Genomic DNA, 13,153 nt, shown 5'->3' with positions numbered 1-13,153 from the left:
ACGCAAAGGGGCCAGGCAATCTCCACCACGTGAGCAAAGGAGAGAGTGGGATGACATGATGGGGATGGTCTTAGAGACCATGGACAGCAGTTTGAACTTCATTCAAAGTGTGATGGGGGGCGCCTGGGTGGCGCAGTCGGTTAAGCAGCCGACTTCAGCCAGGTCACGATCTCGCGGTCCGGGAGTTCGAGCCCCGCGTCAGGCTCTGGGCTGATGGCTCAGAGCCTGGAGCCTGTTTCCGATTCTGTGTCTCCCTCTCTCTCTGCCCCTCCCCCGTTCATGCTCTGTCTCTCTCTGTCCCAAAAATAAATAAACGTTGAAAAAAAAAATTTTTTTTTTAAAAAAAAAGTGTGATGGGAAGCTACTGAAGGAATTTAAACAGGAAATTGACAGGATCTAAGTTTTACAAATAATCCTCTGTTTCCTTTGAGGCTTATGGATTATAGGAAATGAGATCAAAGCAGGGACACCAGTTAGAAAGCTAAAGGAGCTCTCCAAGAAAAAGCTGTTAGTGTTTGTTGGGGGGGGGGGGGGTGATGGTGATTAGAGAATATTCTACAATTAAAAGGGACAGGACTTGGTAATGGTTTGGAATGGTGAAGGGCTGGGAGGAAAAGAGAAATCAAAGATAACCCCTAGATTATTGGCTTGAGCAACCAAGTGATGACTGTACCATTTGGTAATATGGAAAAAGGAGAAGAGGAGCAGATTTGGAGACAGCCAAAACAAGAATTCCATTTTAGACATTGGTTTTGAAGTGTCTATTAAAAATGCTCATGGAGAGGTTAGGGCTGTAAATGTAAATGTGGGTGCTATCAGCACAGAGGTGGTGGTTATGAGGCCATTAGAATGAGTGATACCAGTTAGGGAGCTGGTTAGAGAGAAGGACTGGGGACAAAACCTGAGGACCTCCTGTAGGATCCAGCAGAACAGAAAGCTCATGCAAGGAGACTGAGAAGTAACAGAAGTAGGGAGAAAGTCAGGAGATTATATTTCAAGAAGCCAAGAGAAGTATGCATTCAAAAGAGGGACATTTCAGGGCACCTGGGTGGCTCAGTGGGTTAAGCCACTGACTCTTGATTTTGCCTCAGGCCAGGTCACGCCCTTATGGTTCGTGAGATTGAACCCTGAGTCAGGCTCTGAGCTGACAGGGTAGAGCCTGCTTGGGAATCTCTCTCTCCCTCTCCCGCCCATCCCCCACTCTCTAAATCAAATAAGCATTTAAAAAAAGAGGGACTATTCAGGTGAATTGAATGTTGCTAAGAGCCAGCTAACTACCTATTGTATCTGACAAGTTAGAGGTCATCAGTGACTGACAAAACCAGCTACAGAGGAGAGAGAAGCCTGATGGGAGCGCATGAAAAAAGAATAGGAATTGATGTTGTGGGACACTGAAACATTGTAAACAACTTTTTCAAAGAAGTTTGGCTATAACGGCGCCTGGCTGTCTGAGTCGTGGAGCCTGGGACTCTTGAACCAAAACAGCTAAATTGTACCCGTGATATAACATTTATTTTCCTGATTCGCCTTTCATTTTAAAACAGCTAACAATTTTTAAAGAATATATTTCCAGGGGCTCAGTAGGTTAAGTGTCCAACTTCAGCCCAGGTCATGATTTCATGGTTCATGGGTTCAAGCCCCGTGTCAGGCTCTGTGCTGACAGTTCAGAGCCTGGAGCCTGCTTCAGATTCTGTGTCTCCCTCTCTCTCTGCCCCTCCCTGGCTCATGTTCTGTCTCTCTCTCTCAAAAATAAATGTTAAAAAATATTTTTAAAAAAGAATAACTTTCCATTAAAAAATATGATTCCCATTCAGTAAAATATTTCATGTATGAATTAAAATTTGTACTTAACCAAGCAAAAATATTTTGGTTCCCATTTGCATTCTGTTTCACTGTTCTCACTTTTAACACAAAATTCCAACTGGTTACATTGAAGGACAAAATTGAAGTAAATCAAGTTGTTTCCTCGCCTTTATAAGCATTGACTATAAATCTTTTGAAGCTATCATGAAACAGGCATATCTAATAACCACAGGGGTTGGAGACATGACCCATGCCTAGAATTCCAAACACATAGAACTGAACATTCTCTTAATTAACTTCCACATTGAATGCAATTTTATTAAAAGTACTGTAACAAAAAGTATGCTAATGTAAGCTTACATGATTTTTGTGGGGTTTTTTTCTTTTTTTATCGAGATATAATTGACAGATTATATTAGTTTCAGGTATACAACATAATGTTTTGATGTTTGTATATACCACAAAGTGATTACCATGATAATTAACACCCATCACCACCATTACAATTTTTTATCTTGTGATGAGAACTACAAAATGTACTCTCTCTCAGCAACTTTCAAATATACAATACAGTAGAGGCGCCTGGGTGGCTCAGTTGGTTAAGCATCCAACTTCGGCTCAGATCATGATCTTGCCGCTTCTGAGTTCGAGCCCCATGTTGGGCTCTGGCTTGACAGCTCAGAGTCTGGAGCCTGTTTCAGATTCTGTTTCCCTCCCTCTCTCTGCCCCTCCTCGCTTGCACTCTGTATCTCTCTCTCAAATATAAATAAACATTAAAAAAATAAGTAAAAAATATATACATACAATGCAGTGTTATTGACTATAATCACCATGTTGTATCTGACATCCCTAGGACTTCTTTATCTTACAACTAGAAGTGTGTACCTGTTGACCACCTTGACCCATTTTTGCCCACCCTCCTTCCTCATTCACTTCCCCCCCCTCCCCGACTTCTGACAACCACCAATCCGTTCTATGAATCAGTGCTTTGCTTTGCTTTATTTTATTTAGAATCCACATGTGAGTGATATCTGATCATATTTGTCTTTTTCCGCCTGACTTATTTCATTTACATAATGCTCTCAAGGTCCATCCATGTTGTCACAAATGGCAGGATTTCCTTCTTTTTATGGCTGAATAATATTCCATTGTATGTGTGTTCATATATGTGTTGGGTGTACATATATATTCATGGCAGTGACCAATGTTTTGTAAACTTTCTGGTATTTTTTTCTTCATGTACAAATGCATATGTTATGTCTCAGTTTTTGTGCTTTGAGTAAAAACAAGATATTTTCAGGCAAAAAAAAAAAAAGTCAGGAAATGGGGCACCTGGGTGGCTCAGTCAGTCAAACATCTGACTCTTGATCTCAGCTCAGGTCTTGATCTCAGGGTCATGAGTTCAAGCACCGAGGTGGCCTCCATGCTGGGCATGGAACCTACTTAAAAAAAAAAAAAAATCGGGAAAATTTTCTAAATGCATCCTCTGGTTCAGAGGTGAAATCTGGAGTCAGGGCCTAGGCTTACATCCTAGAGATGGCTCTGGTTCTGAGATTTTGGAATGTGTGATTTAATTTCCCTGATTCTTACTTTGTTTATTAGAAACTAGTGTGGTAGGGCCCCCTCCCTAAGGAAAGAAACAAAACAAAACAAACCTCAAGGTAACCTGGTTATGCACGCACATGACAACATCACTCATGACCTTGTAACATGAGACCGCTTGATCAGACTGCATGTTTGTGTGTATTACCATGCATGGGAGACAAAGAAGTAGAAAATATATAAAAAAAAACTGTGCCCCTTGACTTTCGAGGGCTCAGTTCTTTGGGTATGAACCCAACTGAGTGGTGCCAGCCAGAATAAAGTTGCTTCTGAAAGAGCAGACCTAGGCCGGCTGACTAGTGACTATGTTCCTGACATGGCCGCAGAAAGAGGTTCCCCCTCAAACCTCAGACCACGCCTCCTCCCCTTGAGTAACTTATGTTTTCTAAGAAAGCAGGCTACTGATTGATGCTTTCTTCCGAAGTCTAAGGTGGGAGGAAGGGGAGTATGAGAGGCGTGGAAAGTGTGAGTAGAAGAGGGAGGGCTTCTCTCAGGTAGGGGCCAGAGGCAGGAGCCCTCAACCCTGTCCAGGCTTAGAATGACCTGGGAGCATTTTACCCCTCCCCAAACCAATTAATCAGAGTCTCTGGGGATGGTGTTTGGTGCTAGGTATTTATATAGCACATCAAGGCTGACAGCCAATGGTTAATAGGTGACCAGTGAGAAACGTTCTGTATACACTGAGGCCAAACATGTTAGAGATCCTCAGATACAGTGGTTCTTAAACTTCAGGTGCATCAGAATCTCCTGGAAGACTTGTTCAAACACAGATTGCTGAGCCCCACCCCCAGCGTTTCTGATTTAGTAGGCCTGTGACCACCAGGCCCAACATTTGCATTTTTAACAAGTTCCAGGTGACGCTGATAATTGCTGATCTGGGACTACACCTTGGCAGCCATTGTTCTATCCTTCCCCAGCCAATCGGCTGAGGCCACGACCCTTCCCCAGCCAATCAGCTAAGGCCATGATCCCTATAAAACCTTTGTGCTTTTTTTAAAAAAAATTTTTTTTTAACATTTATTTATTTTTGAGACAGAGAGAGACAGAGCATGAACGGGGGAGGGGCAGAGAGAGAGGGAGACACAGAATCAGAAGCAGGCTCCAGGCTCTGGGCCATCAGCCCAGAGCCCGACGCGGGGCTCGAACTCACGACGTGAGGCTCGAACTCACGGACTGCAAGATCGTGACCTGAGCTGAAGTCGGACGCTCAACCGACTGAGCCACCCAGGCGCCCCCAAAACCTTTGCTTTTTGAAACCCGCGCTCTCTCTCTCTCCGGTATCTCACCGCTGCGTCGGTGCAGGTAGAGGATTGAGCTCGAGCTAGCTCGAATAAAAGCTCTTTGCTTTTACATCAGACTCGGCTCCCTGGTGGTCTTTGGGGATCACAAATTCTGGGCATAACACTTCCTAGAAAGAAAAGCCTCAGTGTCATGACTCTCTGTGCGAGAATCCTGCTACACGAGCAACTGAGGGGTGCCTGGCTGACTCTGTTGGTAGAGCATGGGACTCTTTTTTAATTTTTTTTTTACATTTATTTATTTTTGACAGAGACAGAGCACAAGTGGGGGGGAAGGCAGGCAGAGAGAGAAGGAGACACAGATTCCAAAGCAGGCTCCAGGTTCCGAGCCCTCAGCACAGAGCCTGAGGCAGGGCTCAAACTCACAAACCTCGAGATCATGACCTGAGCCAAAGTCGGACGCTTAACCGACTGAGCCACTCAGGCATGCCAGAGTATGGGACTCTTGATCTCGGGGTTATAAATTTGAGTCCCACGTTTTGGATGTAGAGATTATTTAAAATACAATCTTTAAAAAAGAAAGGAAGGAAGGAAGAAGGGAGGGAGGGAGAGAGAAACAAACCAGCACCTGAGAGGATTAGATTTGTGACTTACCAATGTTCCATTATTTTATTATCCTATCAACCTTCCAAAGGCAAGGCAGGTCAGGCCAGAGCCAGCCCTACCCTTTAACTTTTTAACTTAGAGCCTCTTTTTGTTGTGGATCTAGAACACCAGGGGCTTATGGGAAAGAGGCACTTACACTGGGGGTCCTGCCTCCTGCCACAACATCAAACTATACCCCATCCTTGGCTGACTATCCCAGAGGCATGCCCCCTTGATTTCCTTATCATCTCTTAGAAGCTGGGTCATTCTAGACCCCAGTCCTGAGTCGATGAGCTGCGCCCCAACCCACTGTGCCCCAACCCAGCTGCCACCTGGGGCAGCTCTGACTCCTGTGAGTACCCATTACACAAAACACAGCACGGTGCTAAATGCCAGGATCTGTTGTAGGTACTTACATGACTTCTGTTCTGCCATCTTACACATGTGGAAATGGATGCTGACTCCCAGGGAAAAGCAGTCCCTCAAACCATAGGAAAGGGAATTCCCAAGCCATATGCTACTTAATGCCTCCAGAGTTTGTTTCTCTGCTGGGAGCACCCTGCCCACTCATCGCTAGTGTCCCCAACCTGACTCACTACTACTCGTCTTGTACCCCCTGTAAGGTAGCCTATCCCGATACACTGGGTTAGGTGCCTCCTCTATACTCTCACTGTCCTGGATCACCCACGTCCTGGCATAGATAACTAATTGCTTTTGCTGCTGACAACGTGGTTGGTATTTATTGCTCAAGCATCTTCCTTTCCTGCCTTCCTTCCTCCCACTCTGAAGCCCACATATACACACCCTGTAATGTGTTTGCCTCTCTCCTCTGTGCCTTCTCAAAGCGCAGTCCATGGATGACCCCAGTTTGCAAACTGAACCAGTCTTCAATGGGATCGGTACAGAAACTGAGACGAACGTTTAAAACTTTCATAGCTGTTTGGCAAGTTATTCTTGCGTACTGAATCTAATAATGAAAAACTGGGGCTTGTATTTTGTATGCCCTTTTTTTTCACATTATCTTCCTAGTAATTGGCTTTCATTGTGTTTTAGGAAAGAATCCATCGTTGAATGATTAGGGGTGGAAAAAAGTTCCCTCACCAAGATAATTTGAGAAGCAATGGTTTATTTTTATTTCCCTGAGTTCTGTCATAAAAAGGCATTGAATAAATGTAAAAGTGAATAATAAATGAATGGAGCTGACAAATGTGTCTATTCTAAGGTAATGGAATAAAAGAGATTTAGTGCTGCATTGGATTGATACTGGGGAAGATCAGGGGGTCAAGGGAAACCCCCAGGTGTTTCCTTCCTGAGGCCATTCCCTAACATATAGGGTACAGTGAAAGACGTGCAGATTCAGGACATTTTACAGATAATGAATTAGTTTTTGACCAGGTTGACTTTGAGGTTACCTATGAGATAGCCAAATAAGGATGTCTAGAACGCAGTTAGCTATATATGGGTTAGAAGCTCAGGACACAGAGTCAAAGCTGGAGGTGTAGTTTTCCAAGTTGAAACCATTAGAATACAGAATGGGAAGAAAAGTGGCCACAGACAAAGCTCTGGGTCCCTAGCACAGCGTCTGGCACAAGGACATGACTGGTAATTCTTAAGTCAAGTGAAGAGGTTGTTAAGACCTAAGTCCATTTCATTCTAAGCCCAAGCTCTCCTTACTGTATTATAAATTTTAACTTCGTATTTTCCTGCTGCTTCCACAGCCCCACAAACAGGCTGTGAGCCCCCGGTTCAGGATACCAGGTGCACCAGTGTGAGAAGGGCGGTCCCTGCCACACGCTCCCCTTCTCGCCCTGCCCTGCCCTAGTGACATTCACACACACCAAGGAATCCCTTTCTGCCTTCTGCTTGTGTACTCCACCCTGACCCCCATAAAGGCAATTGTCCTTGCTCTCTGGGTTTCCCAACTGCTTGGTTGAGTGCGCTCCCTTGGTGCTGCCCTCATATGCCCCCAGCAGAGCACATCTGCCTCCCTCTTCTCTACCTTCACTTTCTTACGCTTCCGTGTGGTTTCAGTCCATGCCAATGATCAAAAACCCCATTTTAAGTAACATAATTGTTCCTTACAACATACTTACTAACCCCTTTTGGCTTTTAGTCTGTACAGCATTCTAACAGACACTGCTGGGGCTGGTAGTGGGGTGAGGAAAAAGACCAGAAAAGGCAAGAGTGGGAAACAGGAAAGCACAAGGCAACTTAGAAAACAGAGGAGAGCTGGAAAATTCAGTCATGAACTTGGAGGGTTGGCTGGGGGTGCTGAGGTGGCTAGAGAAGAAAGTCAGAGCCAGATTTTGAAGGTACAGGCTTGCACTTCATCATAAGTTGCAGAGAGATGCTTTCTGTCTGTTTCCTGACAGCATAAAGAAGATAAGGACAACAGTACAAGGATTGCGCCAATTTAATTTTTTTTAATTTTTATTTATTTTTGGGAGAGAGAGAGAGAGAGAGAGAAAGTGTGATTGGAGGAGGGGTAGAGACAGAAGGAGACACAGAATCTGAAGCAGGCTCCAGGCTCTGAGCTGTCAGCACAGAGCCCAACGCAGGGCTCTCAAACTCACCAACTGTGAAATCATGACCTGAGCCGAAGTCAGAATCTCAACAGCTTGAGCCCCCCAGGCATCCCAGGATTGCACCAATTTATAATAGTAAAAGAAACTTGGAAATAACCTAAATATCTACTAATTAGAGAATAAAAACATTATGTTATAGTTATAGTAGAATTCTAACTTCAATCAGAATGAGTAAGAATGCCATGCATCATCATAAATCTCAAAAATGCAATCTGCTAAATGTAATGTGGTATCTAGGGTTGGATCCTACAACAGGAATAGGACGTTAGTGGAAAAACTAGTGAAATCTGAATAGAGTCTTTAGTTTAGTTAGGAGGATTTTACCAGTATTTGTTTCTTGGCTTTGACAAATGTACCACAGTCATGTATGATACTAACATTGCAGGAAGCTGAGCAAAGGGTATACAGTTACTCTCTGTACTACCTTTGCAACTTCTCTGAAATTTAAAATTACTCCTGGAGTGCCTGGGTGGCTCAGTTGGTTAAGCAGCCGACTTCAGCTCAGGTCATGATCTGGCGGTTTGTGAGTTTGAGCCCCGCGTCAGTCTCCGGGCTGACAGCTTGGAGCCTGGAGCCTGCTTCAGATTCTGTATCTCCCTCTCTCTCTGTTCCTCCCCCACTCGCACTCTGTCTCTTTCTCAAAAATAAATAAAGATTAAAAAAAAAGAATTTTAAAATTACTCCCAAATAGCTTGTAAAAATGTAAGCTGAAAGAAAAAAAAGCAAGTCTTTAAAATAAAAGTAAAGGCTCAAAGATAAAAAGGAATTCATGCAATAGGGTAATATTTATAAATAGTTTCCAAACATACAAAACAATACTAGATATGGCTTATAGATATATACATATGTAATAAAAATATAAAAACATTCATGTGAATGAAAAGTATCTTATTTAAGATAGTAGTTTCTAGGAGCAGGAGGGAGGAGAGAGTAAGGAAACAGACCCAAGAGAGGTAGTCTGTTTCTTCCTCTTTAAATATTGCCTTTGGGGCAAATATTGTAAACACTTTTTTTTAATGTTTATCTTAGAGTGTGCAAGCAGGCAAGGGGCAGAGAGAGAGGGAGACACAGAATCCAAAGCAGGCTCCAGGCTCTGAGCTGTCAGCAAAGAGCCTGATGCGGGCTGGAACCCATGAACCAGGAGATCATGACCTGAGCTGAAGTCAGCTGCTCAACCCACTGAGCCACCCAGGTGCCCCTGGGGCAAATATTGTAAATGCTAAGATCTGACAAACCTGGGAGCCAAGTGCATTGGTGTTCATTATTATATTATTCTCTGTATGTTTCAATGTGTTATTTATTTATTCATTCACTCATTCATTCATTCATTTAAAGTAGGCTTGCTGCCCAGCACAGAGACCATTGCAGGGCTTGAACTTATGACCCCAAGATCAAGACCTGAGCTGAGATCAAGAGTCAGATGCTTAAAAAAAAAAAAAAGAGTCAAACACGCTTACCTGCCTGAGCCACCGAGGTGTCCTGTTTTGTTTTAGTTTCATTTTGGGTTTTGTTTGTTTTTTTTTTTTTTTTTTTTTTTGAGAAAGGAATAAAGGGCTTTCTGAATTGTCAAATTATATAACTATAGAGCATATCTTAATTTCTCAGTAATGTCATCTCAACCCTCCACCCCAGATTCATGCTAATTCTGTCAAAGTAGAATGTTTTATTTTTTATTTTTTCAAAGTAGAATTTTTTAAAAGTTAGCTCATTAATCAGGAGGTTGGGAAAGCTGATTCAAAGAGCGTTTAAGGAACAGAGATAATTTCATAAGAAGAGGAAACTTAAGTAAGTTTGCTAAATAAGAGACTATTATGGACTGAATGTTTGTCACCCCCGCCCCCTGTCAAATTCCTAAGTTGAAAGGTGATGGTATTAGGAGGTGGAGCTTTGGGGAGGTAATTAGATTATGGGACTAGAACCCTCATGAATGGCCTTAGCACCCTTATAAAAAGGCATTCCAAAGAGCTCCCTCACTATGTTTCTGCCACAAGAGGCTGCAATGAGAAGCTAGCAGTCTGCAACACAGAAGAGGGCTCTCAGCGGAACCTGACCGTGCTGGCACCTGACCTCAGACTGCCAGCCTTTGGCACTGTGAGAAATACATTTCAGTTCTTTATGAGCCCCCCAGTCTGCGGTGCTTTAAGATAGCAGCCTGCATACTGAGACAGAGATGAAACTAGTTAATGCCGCCCAGGGAATTAAAACTGTAAGCCTGCCTTATGTAAAATGCTGAAGGAAGTTCTTCAAGCTGAAATGAAAAGATGTTAGTCAGTAACATGGAAACCTCTGAAAGCAGATACCTGGGTGGCTCAGTCGGTTCACCTTGATTTTGGCCGAGGTCATGATCCCAGGGTTGTGAGATAGAGTCCCACGACCAGCTTCCCACTGAGCGGGCTTTGCACTGAGCGTGGAGCCTGCTTAAGATTCTCTCTCTCTCTCCCTCTGCCCCTCTCTCCGGCTCATGCTCAAAATAAAAATTTTAAAGTAAACAAACAAGTAAACAAAATTAGAGACTAACATCTAAAAAAAACTTCTGAAAGTATAAAACTCACTGGTAAAGTTAAGTGTATAGTCAAATTCAGAATACTCATACTGCAATATGGTCATGTATTAACCACTTAAAACTAGTATAAAGGTTAAAATATTAGAAATAACTATAACCATAATAATTTGTTAACACACAATATAAAAAGAGATAAGTTGAGACATCAAAACAGAAAGCATAGCGAGGGAGTAAGGAGTAGAGTCTTTGTATGCAATCAAATTTCTTTTTTTTTTTTTTAATTTTTTTTTTTCCGTTTATTTATTTTTGGGACAGAGAGAGACAGAGCATGAACAGGGGAGGGGCAGAGAGAGAGGGAGACACAGAATCGGAAACAGGCTCCAGGCTCTGAGCCATCAGCCCAGAGCCTGACGCGGGGCTCGAACCCCCGGAACGCGAGATCGTGACCTGGCTGAAGTCGGACGCTTAACCGACTGCGCCACCCAGGCGCCCCATGTATGCAATCAAATTTCAATTGTTATCAGTCCAAAACAGGTCGATACATCTGTGAGATGTTTTGTGTAAGCCTCAGGGTAACCAAAAAGCAAAAACCTACAGTAGATACACAAAAGAGAAGGAAATCAAAGCATAGGACTACAGAAAAAGATAATTCACAATTCACAAAGGAAGATAGCAAGAGAGGAAGAAAGGAATAAAACGGCTGGAAAACAGTAAGATGGCATTATTAAGTTCTTATCTATCGATAATACTTTAAATGCAAATGGATTGATTTCTCCAAACAAAAGACAGAGAGTGACTGAATGCATAGAAAATAAGACCCAACCATATGCTGCCTTCAAGAGACTCACTTCAGCTTTAAAGACGTACATAAGCTCAAAACAAAGGGATGGATAAAGATGTTCCATGCAAATAGAAACCAAAAGAGAGAGTGGGGTAGCTATACAATATCACACAAAGTCGACTTCAAGTCAAAAGCTATAACAAGAGGGGCGCCTGGCTGGCTCAGTTGAAAGAACATGCAACTCTTGATCTTGGGGTCATGAGTTCCAGCCCCATGCTGTAGAGATTACTAAAAAAAAATTAACTAAAAACAAAAGCAAAAACCAAACCAAACAACAACAAAAAAAAAACCTGTAACGAGAGATGAAGAAGATCATTATATAATAGCAATGGGGTCAATTCATAAACAAGATATAGCAATTATAAAAATACATGCATCCATCCAACATGGGAGCACCTTAAAATACTAAGCAAATACCAATGGATCTGAAGAGAGAAATAGGTAACCATACAGTCAAAGGAGAATTCAACACCCCACTTTCAACAATAGATCCTCCAGACAGAAAACCAACAAGTAAACATTGGACTTAAACTACAGGTTAGACCAAATCAAACCAATAGACACATGCAAAACATGCCATCCAACAATACACATGACACATACATCACATGGTGTATGTATATTATTATGTATATTGTTACATGTAACTTATTATCATTGTGTAATATCATGTATATTATTCAGCCATAAAGAAGGAAATCTTGCCATTTGCAACATGGATGGACCTTGAGAGCATTACGCTAAGTGAAGTGAGTCAGACAGAGAAAGACAAGTACCATATGATCTTATTTATATGTGGAATCTACAAAAGCTGAAGTCCTAGAAACAGAGTAGAGTGGCTGCTGCCAGGGCCTTGGGCAGGTGGGGGGATGGGGAGAAATGGGGAGAAGTCAGTCAAAGGGCACAAAGTTTCAGTTGTAAGATGAGTGAGTTCTGGAGATCTAATGTATAGCATGGTTACTATAGTTAATAATACCTAATTATATATTTAAAAGTTGCTAAGAGGGGCGCCTGGGTGGCTCAGTCAGTTAAGAATCTGACTTCAGTTCAGGTCATGGTCTCACAGTTCGTGAGTTTGAGCCTCGTGTCAGGCTCTGTGCTGACAGCTCAGGATTCTCTGTCTCCCTCTCTCTCTCTGCCCTTTCCATGCTTGCTCTCCATCTCTCTCTGTCAAAAAATAAATAAACATTAAAAAAAATTTTTTTTTAAGTTGCTAAGAAAGTAAATCTTAATAAAGCAGACACACATACAAGAAGTAATTATGTGAGGTGATGGAGATGTTAATGCAACAGTGACAATCATTTTGCAATATACATGGGTATCAAATCATCATGTTGTATACCTTCATCTTACACAATGTGATGTGTCAATTATATCTCAATAAAGCTGAGGGGGAAAAACCAATCAAAAGCCTAAGAAAAGAAATAATGATAAAGGCAGAAATAATGAGGCAAAACAAGCATAAAATTAAAAAAAGCAACAAGCCCCAATTGATCAAATTTCAAAACATTTTGAAATTATTGAGAATTCAATTATTTTGAATTTTTAATTATTTGAAATTATTTTGAAATTATTAATAAAATTGATCAACCCTGGGGCACCTGGCTGGCTCAGTTGGTGGAGCATGTGACTCTTGGTCTCGGGGTCATGTCGAACCAGCCCTGCAGCCCAGGAATGAATCCCACTTGATCATGGTGAATAATTCTTTTTATATGCTGTTGAATTCAATTTTCTAGTATCTTATTGAGAATTTTTGCATCCATATTCATCAGGGATATTGGCCTGTAGTTCTCTTTTTTTTTTTTTTTGCTGGGTCTCTGTCTGGTTTAGGAATCAAAGTAATGCTGGCTTCATAGAATGAGTCTGGAAGTTTTCCTTCCCTTTCTATTTTTTGGAACAGCTTGAGAAGGATAGGTATTATCTCTGCTTTAAATGT

At 42.1% G+C, this 13,153-nt stretch overlaps 1 long non-coding RNA gene across 2 annotated transcripts in view; it reads left to right on the top strand.

Annotated features, from left to right (window-relative positions):
- LOC123599967 overlaps positions 1 to 13,153 on the top strand; it is a 42,973-nt gene that overhangs the window by 676 nt on the left and 29,144 nt on the right. The gene's annotated exons all lie outside the window — the stretch shown is intronic.

This window comes from Leopardus geoffroyi, chromosome C1, assembly GCF_018350155.1.
Source record: "Leopardus geoffroyi isolate Oge1 chromosome C1, O.geoffroyi_Oge1_pat1.0, whole genome shotgun sequence".
NCBI lineage: Eukaryota > Metazoa > Chordata > Mammalia > Carnivora > Felidae > Leopardus > Leopardus geoffroyi.
This window is presented reverse-complemented; position numbering and strand designations above follow the sequence as displayed.